We start from the raw sequence: 6,596 nt of genomic DNA on the forward strand, positions 1-6,596 counted from the left end.
AGCAGAGCTCCACACCTTAATCTATGGTGTGTAGAAACTCCACCGTTGAAAATACATAAGAACAAGGTTTAGGCATGGCCGAATGGCCAGCCTCCCAATGACCTAAGATAGCATCAGAACAAAGATAACTACCCAGATATCTATACAATAGTAAAAGGTTCTACTTATAGAGAACTAGTAGCCTAGGGTTTACAGAGATGAGTAAATGACATAAAAATCCACTTCCGCGCCCACTTGGTGTGTGCTTGGGATGAGCATTGAAGCATTTTCGTGTAGAGACTCTTCTTGGAGTTAAACGCCAGCTTTTATGCCAGTTTGGGCGTTTAACTCCCATCCTTGTGCCAGTTCCGGCGTTTAACGCTGGGAATTCTAAGGGTGACTTTGAATGCCGGTTTGGGCCATCAAATCTTGGGCAAAGTATGGACTATCATATATTGCTGGAAAGCCCAGGATGTCTACTTTCCAACGCCGTTGAGAGCGCGCCAATTGGGCTTCTGTAGCTCCAGAAAATTCACTTCGAGTGTAGAGAGGTCAGAATCCAACAGCATCTGCAGTCCTTTTTAGTCTCTGAATCAGATTTTTGCTCAGGTCCCTCAATTTCAGCCAGAAAATACCTGAAATCACAGAAAAACACACAAACTCATAGTAAAGTCCAGAAAAGTGAATTTTAACTAAAAACTAATAAAAATATACTAAAAACTAACTAGATCATACTAAAAACATACTAAAAACAATGCCAAAAAGCGTACAAATTATCCGCTCATCAGTTAGTATAATGCCTTTGTCTGTATACGATGTTTTGAGGCTCCCTCCCTTAAAAAGGTCGGCAGCCCATTTTGTGTTAGCAGATAAAAGCGTTATTACAGTGGCTGGAGTTGCTGAAGATGTATTAGTGGGTATTAAAGGGCTCACATTCCCCATTGATTTTTATATCATGGAGATGCCCCAAAATGACTCAGAGAAGCCATCATCAATCCTACTCGAAAGACCTTTCTTGAAGACCTCAAAGTTTAAATTGGATGCTTTTTCAGGAACGTACTCTTTTGAAATAGACGGCCGAGTAGTAAGCTTCAATCTGAATGGAGTTATGAAGCACCCTCCAGAAGATCATTCTATCCTCCAGTGTGACATCATAGATGAAACCATAGCTGAAGTTCACCAGGAGGAGTTTGAAGAGAAGAACATAGGACAAGGTCCGAGTGTGGGGACACTTTCTGTAGACAATGAAAGTACTTTGCCACTGCCACTAGCTCCAGACAATCCAGAGCCTGACCATGAGCAGAAATTAGAATTGAAACCCTCCCTCCACACCTTAAATATGCTTACCTCGAGGACAAGCAGAAGTTTCCAGTTATCATTGCACAGGACCTCACTTCTCAACAGGAAGAGCAGTTACATAGTGTGCTGAGGAGGCACAAGAAGGCAATTGGGTGGAGTTTAACAGACATAGTAGGCATCGACCCTCAAGTTTGTGAGCACAGAATATTTTTAGAAGAAAGAGCAAGACCCGTCCGTCAACCCCAAAGAAGACTGAACCCCACTATCTTAGAGGTTGTCAAGAAGGAAGTGACCAGACTACTAGAGGCAGATATCATCTATCCCATCTCAGACAGTGAATGGGTGAGCCCAGTACAAGTGGTGCCCAAGAAGTCTAGAGTCACTATAGTGAAGAATGAGCATGGAGAACTCATAGCAACTAGAGTACAGAATGCCTGGAGGGTCTGCATTGATTACAGGCGTCTCAACCAAGCCACTCGTAAGGATCACTACCCTCTTCCATTCATTGATCAAATGCTGGATCGCCTGTCAGGTTAATCACATTATTGCTTTTTAGATGGTTACACAGGCTATTTCCAGATTCATATAGCCCCTGACAATTAGGAAGAGACTACTTTTATATGTCCTTTTGGGATTTATGCCTATAAGAGAATGCCCTTTGGCTTGTGCAATGCACCAGCTACTTTCCAAAGGTGCATGATGAGTCTTTTCTCTGACCTTCTTGAGGACTGTATGGAGGTTTTTATGGATGATTTTAGCGTTTATGGTGATTCTTTTAGCCTTTGCTTGGATAGTTTATCTAGAGTACTAGATAGATGTGTCAGTATAAACCATGTATTGAATTTTGAAAAATGTCACTTTATGGTAAGACAAGGGATTGTACTAGGACATGTTGTGTCTAATACTAGTATTTCTGTAGATCCAGCAAAGGTGAATGTTATTTCTAGTTTGCCTTACCCCTCCTCTGTGAGGGAAGTCCGTTTATTCCTTGGCCATGCAGGTTTTTACCGGAGATTCATTAAGGACTTTAGTAAGGTAGCACTTCCCCTATCCAGGTTACTGCATAAAGATATCGAGTTCGAGTTCAGCGAAGATTGCAAACAAGCATTTGATAAGCTGAAGACCGCCCTGACTCAAGCTCTAATTGTGAGAGGACCTGACTGGAGCCAGCCATTCGAAATCATGTGCGATGCTTCCAATCATGCAGTAGGAGCAGCGCTGGCTCAACGTGAATGTAAAGATCCTTTTTTCATTGCTTATGCGTCTAAGACTTTAGACACTGCTCAGTCTAACTACACCACTACTGAGAAAGAGCTTCTTGCTATTATTTTTGCTTTGGATAAATTCCAAGCCTATTTACTTGGTACTGAAGTAGTAGTGTATTCAGACCACGCAGCTCTAAAGTATTTATTAGCTAAAAAGGGATCCAAACCAAGGCTTATACGTTGGATACTATTACTACAAGAATTTGATTTGGAAATAAAGGATAAGAGTGGTAACCAGAATCTAGTGGCAGACCACTTGAGTCGCCTTGAGCACATTAAAGATGACTCCACTCCTATAGTTGATAATTTCCCATTTGATAACCTACAAGCAGTATTTGAGGTAGTCCCTTGGTATGCACCTGTCGCTAATTATCTAGTTAGCCGCACTTTTCCTCCAAACTTTACTAAGCATCAAAGAGACAAGCTGAAAAGCGAGTCTAAATATTATTTATGGGATGACCCATATTTATGGAGATGTGGCGCTGACTAGGTAATTAGAAGGTGTGTGCCTCAATCAGAATTTTAGTCCATTTTAGAGGCCTGTCACTCATCTAAGAGTGGAGGATATTTTGGCCCTCAAAGAATAGCTAGAAAAATCTTAGAATGTGGATTCTGGTGGCCTACTCTTTTAAAGACGCTACTGAATTTTGTAAATCTTGTCCCCCATGCCAAAGGTTTGGTAATATATCCCAGAGGGATGAAATGCCTCAACAAATTATGCTTTTCTGTGAAATTTTTGATGTTTGGGGCATTGACTTCATGGGTCCATTTCTAAATTCTAATGGCCACCTTTATATACTGTTAGTTGTAGACTATGTTTCTAAATGGGTGGAAGCAATTCCTACCCATACTGATGATGCTAACATCGTTGTGTCCTTTGTTAGAAACCACATTATTTGTCGCTTTGGATCACCACGAGCAATCGTGAGTGATCAAGGCACCCATTTTTGTAACAGGAGACTAACAGGATTACTAAAGAAGCATGGGATCATTCATAAAGTAGCAACAGCCTACCATCCTCAGACTAATGGGCAAGTCGAGGTGTCTAACAGAGAGATAAAATGCATATTGCAGAAGATAGTCAAACCTCATAGAAGAGACTGGAGCACTAGGCTACAAGATGCACTCTAGGCATACAGAACAATATACAAGACACCCATTAGGATGAGTCCTTTTCGCTTAGTTTATGGAAAAGCCTGTCATCTTCTAGTTGAGGTAGAGCACAAAGCTTTTTGGGTAGTAAAGGAGTGCAACATGGGATTTGAGAAAGCCAGAGCTGGAAGGAAGTTGCAACTGCAAGAATTGGAATGCCTTCGCCTAGAAGCTTATGAGAACTCAAGGCTGTACAAGAAAAAGATGAAAGCTGTACATGATCAACACATCAAGAGGAAAGAGTTCCAACTTGGGGATTTAGTCCTCCTTTACAACTCTAGACTGAGGCTCATGCCAGGCAAGCTGCGATCAAGGTGGGAAGGTCCATAGAGTCGAGAAGGCTGAGTCGTACGGAGTTTTTCACCTTAGTCACCCTTCAAGCTCTGAACTCATCAAAGTTAATGGACATCGTTTGAAGCTCTACCATGGTGAGAAGGTGATGAAAAACAAGGAATTAGATATCTTCCTCTTGGAGGATCCACTCACAGCAGAAAACTGAGCTAATGGCGCGTCCAACTTAAGGACATTAAAGCAAAGTGCTAGGTGGGAGACAACCCACTATGGTATGATCGTTCCTCTTCTTCTCCTTATCTTCCCTCATCTATAACTCTTCTTTGTACTACTGCCTATATCTTGCAACTCATCTGCATACTACATTTGCATTAAAAAAAGAGAAATTGCATGCGATGCGCCAGTGTCACTGACACGTCCGCGTCGCATATGCATTCGAAAGAAAGGAAAATTGGACAGAGAGTTGCACCGGAATGTGGCTGGAGGCATGCCTTTAGCACAATTTGCTCCACGCGACCGCGTGGATGACGCAATCGCGTCATTTGTAAATTGTCCTCCCCACGTGTCCATGTCAACCACGCGACCGTGTGGCTCTGCAATTCGACGTAACAAGGGTGAATGGCTGAAAGTTGAGCTGGACTTGAGCTGCATTCGTGCTAGTCACACAAGCCCTTCCACGTGAACGTGTGCCCCACGCGTCCGCGCCGTTTTCTCTAGTAGGACATCCACGCGATCGCGTCACTTACGCGATCACGTCATCCCAAATTTTGGCAAAAGATCATTTAAACAGAGAGTTGTGCGAGCGCGAAGCTGCCCTCGCGCCACTAGCACGAATCATGTCACGCATCTGCGTGACCGATACGTCCGCGTCACCTCACTTAAGGGCTTTCCATGTGATCGCGTGCCCCACGCGTCCATGTCGTTTGCGCCACCCAACTCATTCAAATCTGCCAGACTGTTTTATCTTTTCTTTTCCCCCCAATCTTATTTCTTTCTCCCCTCTTCCTTCTTCCTCCCTTCTTTCTCTCTTCTACCCCCTTTCTCCCACCACCATTGTCAAGGTTTTTCTTCTCTCTTTTTCCCTCCTTACTTTTTATTTATTCTCTTTATTATCATGCTTTCTTTTTCTTTTTTTTCTACTTTCCCTAACCATGTTTTCTTTTTCTTTTCCTATTCCTTCTATTGGTGTTGAAATCTTATTTGGGTCATTATTTTTTTTATGTTGCTTATGGATTGTTTAGGACTTGTTTAACAATTATATATTATTTTCTAAGGGTTACTTGCATGTTCAACCTAATATTTTCCAAACCTTATTTAACATGCATGCTATGTGTTTGTTAAAATGCCCATATGGCATTTTGCACTACTTTTAGATTCATTTTAAATCTACTACTCTAAATGCCTGCTTTTCACAAAACCCTTTTTATATTTTATTAATTATATATAATTGTTATTACAAACATATTATTAGTTTGAAAGACTTGGTAATCTAATTTGGACATTGCATGCTTGATCTATGCTACTCGTGCCCTTTGCCGACATGCCAATAAACACCTTGCATTCAATTTTCATCACATGCACTTGCTATATTTCCATTATTGATTTGTCACATGTAGTCATGACCATGTGCTCACATCATTATCCATTCCTGTGCATTGATTACCACCTTTCCTATTCTTTTCCTTGCTATAACCCTTGCAATACTAATGTCTTTCCTCATTTCCTTTTAAGATGGCCACCAAGAAAGGCAAAGAGAAAGTGATGAGCGGATAATTTGTACGCTTTTTGGCATTGTTTTTAGTATGTTTTTAGTATGATCTAGTTAGTTTTTAGTATATTTTTATTAGTTTTTAGTTAAAATTCACTTTTTTGGACTTTACTATGAGTTTGTGTATTTTTCTGTGATTTCAGGTATTTTCTGGCTGAAATTGAGGGACCTGAGCAAAAATTTGATTCAGAGACTAAAAAGGACTGCAGATGCTGTTGGATTCTGACCTCCCTGCACTCGAAGTGGATTTTCTGGAGCTACAGAAGCCCAATTGGTGCGCCCTCAACGGCGTTGGAAATTAGACATCCTGGGCTTTTCAGCAATATATGATAGTCCATACTTTGCCCAAGATTTGATGGCCCAAACCGGCGTTCAAAGTCACCCTCAGAAATCCCAGCGTTAAACGCCGGAACTGGCACCAAAATGGGAGTTAAACGCCCAAACTGGCACAAAAGCTGGCATTTAACTCCAAGAAGAGTCTCTACACGAAAATGCTTCAATGCTCAGCCCAAGCACACATCAAGTGGGCCCGGAAGTGGATTTTTATGTCATTTACTCATCTCTGTACACCCTAGGCTACTAGTTCTCTATATATAGGACCTTTTACTATAGTATTTTTAATCTTTGGATCTTTGGAATCTTTTGATCTTTAGATCTTTTGATCACTTTGGGAGGCTGGCCACTCGGCCATGCCTAGACCTTGTTCTTATGTATTTTCAACGGTGGAGTTTCTACACACCATAGATTAAGGTGTGGAGCTCTGCTGTACCTCGAGTATTAATGCAATTACTATTGTTCTTCTATTCAATTCTGCTTGTTCTTGTTCTAAGATATCACTTGTT

Source organism: Arachis duranensis, chromosome 2 (genome assembly GCF_000817695.3).
Source record: "Arachis duranensis cultivar V14167 chromosome 2, aradu.V14167.gnm2.J7QH, whole genome shotgun sequence".
Classification (NCBI taxonomy): Eukaryota; Viridiplantae; Streptophyta; class Magnoliopsida; order Fabales; family Fabaceae; genus Arachis; species Arachis duranensis.